This window comes from Salvia splendens, chromosome 17 (assembly GCF_004379255.2).
Source record: "Salvia splendens isolate huo1 chromosome 17, SspV2, whole genome shotgun sequence".
NCBI lineage: Eukaryota > Viridiplantae > Streptophyta > Magnoliopsida > Lamiales > Lamiaceae > Salvia > Salvia splendens.
Window position 1 is genome coordinate 9,439,918 of NC_056048.1, and position 12,674 is coordinate 9,452,591.

General features: G+C 34.8%; 1 non-coding gene across 1 annotated transcript; it reads right to left on the reverse strand.

Annotated features, from left to right (window-relative positions):
• On the reverse strand, positions 1 to 85 carry LOC121775626. Its single transcript, XR_006045173.1, has one exon. It is a non-coding gene; the product is annotated as a small nucleolar RNA SNORD96 family (small nucleolar RNA).
• Positions 86 to 12,674: the final 12,589 nt, after the last annotated feature.

The window sequence follows — 12,674 nt, forward strand, 5'->3', positions numbered from 1 at the left end:
GAGCCTCAGAATTACAGAATATCATCAAGGGAAATCTCAGTCCCGAAAGATGGTGTTCTTTGAAAACTGAGGCAATCAATAAATCAAATTTAAGATAACAAAAATGAATGTTTTCCTCATGGCCAGTCCCAAGAGGTAATGGCGGCAACCCGCTCCACAAGGCGACAGGATATGACAACGCTCAGCTCCGGAAATCTCCGTCGAGGCCGGAAATCTCGACAGAGTCCAAGCTTGTAAACACAAGCCGAATCATACCGAGTTATACGAACATGGAGAGTTATTCGCCCCAATTTTCAATAAAACGTCGCAAAATCAAATTCGAATTAAATTGGAGAAGAAAGAACCATCATAGACCAAAATTTATCCACAAAAGCTTTGAGCTGATAGAGAATGGGCAATTGGGGAAAAAGGGGTGTTAATCCGGCACGCAGATCAACGCCGGGTTATAAACACCCAAAAAAATCGCCATTCTACCGCGTCGAATAATAAATCAATAGTGCGGGCCTACCACTTTAAACACGGGCCACGGAAAAGAAAGATATATTAACCAAACACTATGTATATTGCAGTTAAAAATTATAATCTGTCCGAAACCTAACAACCAAACGCGCTCTTAGTGTTAGTAATGTGGGAGTATTATATTTTCCACTAATCTCGATAGATATACTCAGTCATAGTTACTAGTCTCATTCAAATAAGAAAAGTATTGACAAATGTAAAAAATGTGCTTCAAAAACGTTTGTGAAACCCAAGTTTTATTTTACAATATTTTTTTTTTATAATTTGTGAGTAGAACAAAATAGTGAAATATTAGACCTATACTAACACAAGTGAAATGAGACGGACGTCCACAAAAGAATAATTAAGATTATAAATTTGATGTAAACATCCTTAAATATAGAACCGATAAAATAAAGATTATGAATTATTGTGAGTTTTTAGACCTTGAGTGTTACGTTCAATGAAAATGAGACTTAGAAATTAAAATTGGAGAATTAAACTCCAAATATACTAGTAATTGGTAGCGTAAAAAATATTTTTAATTGAAATTAAATTACAAGTCTAAATCCTACAAAATTTAATTACAATTTGAATATTATGATAAAAATAAGTACTTAAAATTCTACACTGCACACGCATACACACAAGACACACATCTCATTGACGTGCCATTTATATGACCGGTGACTTTTCACTCCTTCGGGTTCTGACCCCGAAATTGACCTGGTCGATGTTGGATGCGCACAACTTTGAGTTATATGGCGCTCATGCTTGCATCAATATTCTCTACTTTCTCAAACCGATGGGATAAGTTTAACTCACTTTAAGCTGATTGTAATATGGCTCTTTTTAAAATAAGGACCGCTCCATCTACTAATATGTTTTGCATTATAACGTTTTATTTTGCATTATATGTATTATGTGGCAGTATGACGTTATAAGTTTAGCTAATTTTTTAAGCACTCTACTTTTATAGAATGCCGAATGCTCTATTTATATTATGATTACATGGCACAATATTTTCAATTTATGCTATTCACTAAAAACCCAAATCGGTCCACTTCAATAATGGGTCTAGTACCAAGTCTCAAACTGAGTGGGCCGTTGGCTGGGGCTGACCTGGACATTTGACACAGCCCACAGGTAAATAAGACATTATTCTCATGGATAAAATTTAGTGTTCTTATCAATATATCTAATATTATGTTCCATCAAAACTTGACCCATATTGTAGTTAAAATGGAGTAATACTTAGGCCCTTCTTAGTATGGTGGAATGGAATGACAGTCCTACCTCCATTCCATTCCTTTGCTTGGTAAATATTTTTGTTAGAGCATCTCCAAGTGAAAGGGTAAATGGAGAGGTAAAGAGAAATAACTAACATATTTACCTCTTCTTCATAAAATTTCATGCTCCAATGGAAAGGGTATTTGAGGAGGTATTATACCTTCTTTCATTTAGAGAAGGTATCTTTACCTCTTCTTGATAGAAAAGGTAAAAAGTTAGTTATTTTGTTTGCCTTTTCAATTTACCTTCTTTCCTTGAAGTCCATTACTCTTTAAGAAGGTATAATAACCTTTTTGAGATGGTAAATGAGAAATATATACCTTCTCAATATACCTTTTCCTCTTGGAGATGCTCTTAGGAATCACCATTCCTTTGGAATGGCCATTCCATTCCACATGGGAATACCCATTCCATCCATTTAGCTAAGGAATGGCCATTCCATTCCATTCTATTCCATTTTCCTTTTTTCTTATTTTAAATTTGAACAAAATTATATAAATATTATTTTATAATATAATTAAATTTAATATAATCACAATTTTATAATAAAATTAAAATTTAATTTTTTTTAATAATTGAAAAATCCACACACTACACACACTTCACAAATTTCACACACTACATTTACTACACACATTTCACTCACTACACGCACTTCACATACTACACGCACTTCACATACTACACACACTACACGCACTTCACACACTTCACACACTTCACACACTTCACACACTACACACACTACACGCACTTCTCACACTACACGCACTGAACACACTGCATACATTTCACACAATTCACACACTTCACACACTACACACACTATACAAATTCAAAAATAGGATGATTGAAATGTGTGAAATGTGAGTAGTATTTGTAGTGTGTGAAGTGTGTGTAGTGTGTGAAATGTGTGTAATGTGTGAAGTGCGTGCAGTGTGTGAAATGTGTGTAGTGTGTGAAATGTGTAAAATGTATTAAGTGTGTGAAATATGTGTAGTGTGTGAAATGTGTGTAGTGTGTCTAGTGTGCGAAATATGTGTGAAGTGTGTGAAATGTGTGTAGTGTGTGAAATGTGTGTAGTGTGTGTAGTGTGTGAAATGCGTGTAGTGTGTGAGATGTGTGTAGTGTGTGTAGTGTGTGAAATGTGTGTAGTGTGTGTGAAGTGCGTGTAGTGTCTGTAGTGTGTGAAATGTGTGTAGTGTTTTTTTTGTAGAATCACATATTAATTATTCATATTTCATTCCATCCCATCTCTATATTAATTTGTAGTTATCTGACAAACACGGATTTTGCATGTTTTTAAGGACTATATTTGACTTGTTTTAAATGTCAATCATACAAATTATGTTCTTAAATTGCATATGTTATACATTTGGTATTTTTGACGTGTTTGTTGATAAATGATAGAAAAAGATAGAAAAAGGTGAAAAAAAGGCTAAAGTGCAGCAGCCTCTGTTCGAGACCATTCTGCCAGCGATTTTGAAGTCCAGTCAGTGCTTACTATATGCCATTCTCTTCGTCTTCGAAAGAGGTTCGCGTGGATATCTCGCATGTCTCAATCGGAGTTCTGTGGAGAAAGTTATGACAATTCTACGAACGTTGCGCAGTGAAGTCAAATCTGACGAAAATTAGGCGGAAATTCACGGAAGAAAAGAAATTATTATATTGTGAAGCCAAATCTCTCCTATTTATTGTAGGGCACGAAATTTATCAAAAATAAACATTTTTCTAGCTTATAAATACTCATAACCTAAATTATAATCTTCATCTCAGAGCCTCCAATCCTTCTCCCTCTCTACACTTCTTCCATTCCATATTCCACCCTTAAATTCATCCATCTTCCATTGGAGCGGAGCTCTGCAGATTCAGGCAAGAGAAGACTGAAGATTGAAGATTCAACCTTGGCTTTTATCAATTTCTTTCATGTCTCGTACTTTAATTGTAATTTTTACTTGTCAATGAGTAGAACATCTTTTGTAGAATTTTTAGTAAAGATATTCGATTGATTTTCCTTGTTAGCTCTTGCAGTTATTTGATTTATCTGGTGCTTTCTATGTTCAATTGACTAGCTACCTCTTGAATACATGTTAGAGTTGATTAGAGTACTCGGTAGACGAAATAGTTGACTTGGAAAATGGATAATTCACACTTTAATTCTATAGAACTCGGGAGAGTTGAGGTTTTGAGTGAGGTCTTTGATCTTATATGCTTTTAGGAGTTAGGGGTTTAAGGGTTAGAAGGGGACTTCAATCCTATCACATAATCTACAGGTTTCTCACCTCGGGAGGGGGTTTAATCTATAATTGTGATCGACTTAATAGCTCCGGTGACTGTAATTCAAGGAAATCGATTGTGTTTTTGTATCCTAAAATTCTAAGTACATTCTTAAGCATGCTTTGTATTATTTCTTTTTATGTTTTCCATTTTTTTGTTTGTTTCTTTCAGTCTAGTTTAATTAATCAACCCAAAAATCACGTGTCTCTAGATAGCATATGACGCTTAGTATATGGTAGTCAGTTGCAATCTTATTCCCTGTGTTTGATATCCGGTACTGACCTTTAGCTATACTAGATCTACCCTATAACTTGCAGGTATTTTTAGTGCTAATAAATAGTGCATCAAGTTTTTGGCGCCGTTGCCGGGGAATATTATTGCTTTAAGCTGATATTGTAGAACGATTGATAATACTAATTTGAAGTGTAATATTTTGTATAGTTTTGTTTTAATTGTTTTAATTGTATTTGTTTTGCAAGGAGCACGAAGCACAACAATAGATTACTCTGCGCTCCTATGGAAGATGCAATTATCTGCTACAACATTTGATATACTCCGTAGAGCGTGGGTGAGATATAAAATATGCTTGCTCTCTTGTTTTTTTTTCATTTAGTTTTCTCCTCCGTAGAGCTGAAGTTTTTCTCCATAGAGCTTAAGTTAAATAAAAAAATATTTTCTTTAAACTTTTTTTTCTTTTCCATTTGAATTTTTCCTTTTCTTTTTTTTCTTTTTCCTTTTTTTAAAACTTCTTATTCTTCGTTTTTTTTCACGAAAATCTTTTAAAAAAAATAGAAAAACTAGAACCTCCTTCCTTCTATTTTTATTTTATTTTATTTTCTCCACATAAATCACTCACACCCACTTCAAATTCACATCACTTAAGCAAATTCTTTGTACTCTACCAATTATTCATGTGCTTAGCTGTCAATCAACACAAGGTATGTTCTCTTTTAATTTCTGAGCTTTGATCTTGAATTCTTTCATTGAATGGCTTTGTTGTTGATATATATATATATTGGGAGTTTGGATAGGAGTTTGATGAGTGATGATTTAATTGGTATTTATTCTTGGTGAATTTGTTAGTCTTGGATATTTGCGAGAAATAGTTGTTGGGTGTGCTTGAGTATGTTTGATCTTTGGTGGATGAAAATTGAATATCACTTTGGCTTGATTGTTGATACACATAGTTCATGTTCATAGCATTGCGATGCTATTTTATCTTGCATGAATTGTGTTTTTAGGATCTTAAATTGTTTTGCGTGATCTTGGTCTATTGTTGAAAATTTTTGCAATTAATTAGGGGATAGAGAAGATTACGGAGGATGAAAAATGATCATGTTAAGGTAGATAATTTGATTTGCATATTTTATGCCTTGATATGATTAAAGTTTAAGGGATTGCCACATGTTATGCATTGTACTCTACTATAATTTTCTTCATTCTATGCTCACATTGCGAAATTTTAGGTACATAAGGCATCCCAAAGAAAATCCCAAGAATGGGGGATAATTTATGAGCTTCAAAGAACGTCAAGCTAAAGACGTTAACCAAGCGCTTGTTGGGAGACAACCCAACATTGGTATATTTTTTCATATTTATTTTGTTTTCGTAGTTTACTCACGTCCCTACCGACTTTTCAAATTTATTCTTAACGTAGTTTTGAATAAGTTTGGGGGGATGAAGTGGTGGACCGTGAGTTTAGTTGTTTTTGTTTATTTTTGTTAGTTTTTTTAAATAATCCCGAGGTGAATCTTGTCACGAGCATAACATAGAAAATTTAGAAATACTTATGTTTAGGAACATCAGACCGAGTTGCGTGTGATAAAAATTTCGTTTATGTGTTGGTTTAGTTGACTTGATGCATTGATTTGAAGGTTTAGTGAAAATGTGCATAATTAATGAATTGCTTGTTTACCTTGAATCATGCTTATACCTTGTGAGACTTGAGCTATATGTTCTTTCTTGTGTGATTTATCTGCATTCATGTATTTGTTTCTAGAACTTGCTCCTAGTCTGCCTAAGTCTACATAGTGTTTAAATGATAAAAGAGGACGTTAGGCCATCCTTCTTAGCTACTTTACATATCCAAATTTATGATCTTATTCAAAATATTTTTCCCTAGCTAGCCACTTTGAGCCTTTAAAGCCTTTTTCTTTGGAAGCTAAATAAAGGGGAATATCCATACGCTCTTTGGTGAATTTTAGTTTATATTTTGTGAAAAGAGTTGGAGAGATAAGGTAGAAAGAAAAGTAGTGTGCTTACTTGTGAAAAGTGCGTAGACACATGTGGTTTGAATGACACATTTGGTTGTGCATAAAAGAAAAAAAAAGAAAAAAAGGATGTACAAAAGAAAAAAAATGAAAAGAAAAAAAAATCAAAGGAATTTGGGAAGTGAGAAGAAATTTAGACAAAGTCTAGAATTTACTGAGATTTGAATTGTTGGTGGGGTGCTAAGTTTGATGTAGTAGAAATTGATCACTTTTGCTATGTTTGAGTTTAGTCACTTTATAGCCATATTTCCTCACCTTACCAAAGAGCCTACAGTATAACCTAAAATAAAGACCTTTCGGATTTTTGATTTTAATCACATCAAGTAGAGGAGGGATTAGACTTCGAGCAAGCCTATGGTAAACTTTGCATGTTGCATGATCTGAGAGCATATACTTTTTCCAATATACACTTTGTGAGTGAGTGATAAACATACTTCTAAACACTTGTGAGCGCATGTACTTCAAGGTGATCAACGAGCTAGTAATTAAAATGCACTAATGAGCTTTGCTTGATTTGATTTGTATTATTGTCGAACTCTTTATTTCTTGTTACAATTTTTGAGGCAACTATGAAATCTAGTTCTTAGCATCCGTGTTTCTTTATTAGTTTTTCTCTTGTTTTGTTTGAGGACAAACAAATAATTAAGTTTGGGGGAGTTGACAAACAAGGATTTTGCATGTTTTTAAGGACTAGATTTGACTTGTTTTAAATGTAAATCATGCAAATTATGTTCTTAAATTTCATATGTTATACATTTGGTATTTTTGACGTGTTTGTTGATAAATTATAGAAAAAGATAGAAAAAGGTGAAAAAAAGGCTAAAGTGCAGCAGCCTCTGTTCGAGACCATTCTGCCAGCGATATTGAAGTCCAGTCAGTGCTTACTATATGCCATTCTCTTCGTCTTCGAAAGAGCTTCGCTTGGATATCTCGCATGTCTCAATCGGAGTTCTGTGGAGAAAGTTATGACAATTCTACGAACGTTGCGCAGTGCAGTCAAATCTGACGGAAATTAGGCGGAAATTCACGGAAGAAAAGAAATTATTATATTGTGAAGCCAAATCTCTCCTATTTCTTGTAGGGCACGAAATTTATCAAAAATAAACCTTTTTCTAGCTTATAAATACCCATAACCTAAATTATAATCTTCATCTCAGAGCCTCCAATCCTTCTCCCTCTCTACACTTCTTCCATTCCATATTCCACCCTTAAATTCATTCATCTTCCATTGGAGCGGAGCTCTGCAGATCCAGGCAAGAGAAGACTGAAGATTGAAGATTCAACCTTAGCTTTTATCAATTTCTCTTGCCTGGATCTGCAGAGCTCCGCTCTAATGGAAGATGGATGAATTTAAGGGTGGAATATGGAATGGAAGAAGTGTAGAGAGGGAGAAGGATTGGAGGCTCTGAGATGAAGATTATAATTTAGGTTATGGGTATTTATAAGCTAGAAAAAGGTTTATTTTTGATAAATTTCGTGCCCTACAAGAAATAGGAGAGATTTGGCTTCACAATATAATAATTTATTTTCTTCCGTGAATTTCCGCCTAATTTCCGCCAGATTTGACTGCACTGCGCAACGTTCGTAGAATTATCATAACTTTCTCCACAGAACTCTGATTGAGACATGCGAGATATCCAAGCGAAGCTCTTTCGAAGACGAAGAGAATGGCATATAGTAAGCACTGACTGGACTTCAATATCGCTGGCAGAATGGTCTCGAACAGAGGCTGCTGCACTTTACCCTTTTTTTCACCTTTTTCTATCTTTTTCTATAATTTATCAACAAACACGTCAAAAATACCAAATGTATAACATATGAAATTTAAGAACATAATTTGCATGATTGACATTTAAAACAAGTCAAATCTAGTCCTTAAAAACATGCAAAATCCTTGTTTGTCAACTACCCCAAACTTAATTATTTGTTTGTCCTCAAACAAAACAAGAGAAAAACTAATAAAGAAACACGGATGCTAAGAACTAGATTTCATAGTTGCCTCAAAAATTGTAACAAGAAATAAAGAGTTCGACAATAATACAAATCAAATCAAGCAAAGCTCATTAGTGCATTTTAATTACTAGCTCGTTGATCACCTTGAAGTACATGCGCTCACAAGTGTTTAGAAGTGTGTTTATCACTCACTCACAAAGTGTATATTGGAAAAAGTATATGCTCTCAGATCATGCAACATGCAAAGTTTACCATAGGCTTGCTCGAAGTCTAATCCCTCCTATACTTGATGTGATTAAAATAAAAAATCCGAAAGGTCTTTAAAAAAAGGTTATCTCTCACAATAATATAAATATTTTATTTTCTCTTTCCACCTAACATACAAAACTAAACCTCATAAACTCATGTACCGTCCGACAAGTGTGATATCTTTTGTGTGACGGAGGGAATATAAAATAGAAAAAATAGTTAAAGTTAGACGGGCCGGTCAGACCGCTCACACTGGGTACGAATCGACACTAAAGTGCAAATCTGCCATCTTCTTGCGAGCTAAATCGGCTATTTTAAACCGATGAATTTAGACATCGAATTCTTAAAATTTTAAACTCTATTTACTTTCAAATCGTATAAGAACTACATTATTCAGCCACATAATCGTCACTATCCAAACTTGAAAACAAATCGAAAATACCAAAAACATGACTTTGCATAAGTACATTAAAGTACCATGGCCCATCCTAATATTGTGTACCAAAACCCTTCAATTAATTATTATCGGAAAACTGACAGATCATTTATTTAACAAAAAAAATAATTAAGTATTGTGGATGACCAAATAGAAAAATAAAATTACGTATTGTGGACAGAATATAAAACCCCTGCCAATATACCTATTTTATTCTTTAATTGCAAATGAACATTTCCTCTCCTCTTGTTACGTCAACTAATTTGTTCAGTATCACAAATCACAATTTAAAATCATTTTAATATTTTCCTTGTAGCATTTTTATGGTAAAATAGAAAAAGGAGAGAAAGCCAAAACCAAATCGATTGCTGGTATTCAATGAATACGAAGACCGACAGGCTAGCCTTATATGGTTTTAATTTCAGCACACAATTTTAACAAGCACACATATTTTTCTTTACTTCAAACGTTGTTACGTAGTTGATATTTTCAGAACCGACACATCACACATGCATTAATTCCTCTCTCACTTCAATGACCTCAATCTTTATTAATCACACTGTTTATGATATTCGAAAAAAAACTGAATAAATAAGCAGCAATAAATAGGAGTAGTTCACTGAACAAAGCACAAATCAATCAAAAGCAATCTAACAAAGAAGTAACAATCCACAATAAGACTACAACACTTCAACATCACTATTCACGACAAATAAACACTAGCAAAGTTACGTCAAATGAAAACTCTCCGGGATAAAGAAAAACAAGACCAAAAAGTTCACAAAAAAAATTCTTATTCCTAATTTTATCAAAATTTCGGAATGGGACACCCCCGTCAAGTTCGCGAATGTTTATATATATTTAATTATATATGTGATAGGGAGAGTTCAAATAAAACTCTTAAATATAGTAAGAATAGAATACAAATAGTCGATATCCACTTAAAAGGTGGATATATCTTCTTAAACCAAAAATAATGAACCAAATAAAAAGCAAAAAAAATATTTTTACTCCCTTCATGGAGTGTACTTACACCTTATTAGTGCAATGTTATAAAAAAAATGAATACTCCATTCGTTATTCATGAATTGCTTCATTTATGATTGGTGCAGATTTTGAGAAATACTAAGGAATGTGAGAGTAGGGTTGTCAATTTTTTGCACGACACAAATCAGCACGAAATTAATGGGTATGTGTCAAAGCTTATTGAGTTCATGTCTTTATTGTGTTGACACGATAACGACACAAAAATTTCGTGTCGTGTTCGTGTTACACGTTAAGACATAATATTATAATATCATTATTATTTTATTTATTTTAAATTAGGTTTAGTCTAATGGAGCACTTAGTATTAGTATAGTGTGGTGTTCGTGTTACACGTTAAGAAATAATATTAATATAGTGTCGTTATTGTGTCGTGTTATATATGTGTTGTTATCGTGTCGTGTTGACCCGAAGTAGTTCGTGTCGTGTTCGTGTCTGAGGGTAGCGGGTCCTGTTCGTGTTCGTGTTTAGAGTTTTCTTAACGGGTCATGTTCGTGTTTGTTGTTATCGTGTCGTTATCGTGTCGACACGATAACGACACAACACACACGATTTGCCACTCCTATGTGGGAGTCTATGCTAGTGGGTTAGCGACCTCCTAGCTTGATCATTTAAATTGAATATTAGTGCCTCTTTAAAGAATGGGTCGGGTTATGCTTTTGTGTGAGGTTTGATTAGAGACGTACGGGATTATAGAGGTATGGCTTTGTAATTAATATTGGAGTTTGTTCTATTTTGACTGTAGAGTTTTGGTGCTTGTTTCACGGCCTACAATTAACGAAGTCTGTAGTTATCCACAAGTTGGTGATGGAACATGACAGTTTTGTTGGAGTGACCATGATCTTGGGACACTTTGAAACTTCTATCAATTGAGTATGTAGGCTATCCAGGATTTCAATTTTGTGGTCCAACAACATGTGCATCAAGTACGAAACTTTGCTGCTGATTTATTTATCGCATTATGTTTATTCTTATCATACAGATGTTCATGAGCTCGAGGTTTCTCCGTCGGGGTTCTCTAGATGGATGCTACATGATATACTAGGCGTTTCTTAGATTTGTTAATTTTGTCTTGTGTTCGTGCTTTCCCGCTTTACTTACCTAAAAAATGTTAGTGGAATGTGCGTCTCATTTTATATAATTACTTTTTGCTATTTCATCCGTCCCCAAAAATTAGTGAACTTCCTTCTTTTAAAAAACCTTTTCACTATAAGTTAAACTACTACTGATGTGAGTTTAGACGTCACCACGGTTCGGAACCGCCGGTTCCGGTTCAAGATTTGGATGAACCTGAACCGGCCCGGCCAAGGTTCGGCAGTTCCGGTTCGTGAACCGTGAACCGCCGGTTCATGTGAACCGCCAAAACCGCCGTGCAAATCCGGTTCCGGGCCGGTTCGTCCGGTTCGGCGGTTCAAATTTTTTTTTAATTGTAAATTTGAAATTCAAGTAAAAAATGTAAATATATTTGCATAAATAAAATTAGAATAAAACGATGTACAAATGCAATTTTATTGATACACATTACAATTTCAAAATTACAAATTACAACTTTAAAATTACAAATTACAACTTAAAATTTACAAATTACAACTTTAAAATTACAAATTACAACTTAAAAATTACAAAAGACCTAAAGTCTTGATTACAATTTACAAATTACATATTCGAAACAAATGGGAGAAAAAAAAATAAAGGAAAAGGACTCGAGCTCAACTTAAATTTAAAATTTAAGTTGAGATGCATACGTATCCTCAATGCTCAATTGCATTTTGGAATCAAAGTCCACGTAGTTCTCTTACCTTGCTTACCTATTTGGCTTGATCGGAGGAATTGGCGGCGCGGCTACTCTTCTTCGTCGGGGAAGTAGTCTTGGTCGGGTTGTACTACTTGATTGTTCCAATCCGGTTCTTGGTCTCTAATTTCGGCGGAGCACCAATCATCAAGTAACATGGTGGCTTCCATGTTTTGCCCGGTGAGTCTACTTCTTCTGTCGTCCAAGACGTTGCCTCCAACACTAAAGGCGGACTCGACGGCGACAGTGGAAGCCGGAACCGAAAAGATCTCCTTGGCCATTGATGCAAGGATGGGAAAATCTTTCTCGTGTGATCCCCACCAATCTAGGACGTCGATTTGTTGGGGAACGGGACCTCCTTCTTCCTCATTGAATGAAAAGTGTGAGTCAAAATATAAGTCTAACTCACTTGTCAAATTTGCCGTCCTTCCTCCGCTGCTGAAGCCGTATAGGTCCGCCAATTGGGATTGGGCGTTGGGGTCATCAACTTGGAAGAAGCCAAAGTTATGTGTTTGGAGGGGGGGGGGGGTCTAGGTCTCACTTGGTGGGTACGGTTGTACTTGGCTTCGTAATCGTGAAAGAGAGCCCGCAAGTCGAACTCAAAACTTATTTGGAGGCTTGGGAGGTGGGGGATGTTTATTTGGAATGTTTGGGCTAGGTTTATGTAGTTGTCGTCGTCCTCGTCAGTTTGCAAAGCTCAGAGTGGTTCAAGATCAATAGAAGCCAAATTGTTGTAATAAAATTCTAAAATTTTGAAAGTACCAACTAGTTTCCACTTTGGATCCAAAACTTTGGCAAGCAAAAAAACCGTGGGGATCTCGTTGAAATACTTTAGCCATTTTTCAACCATATAATATAAAACACA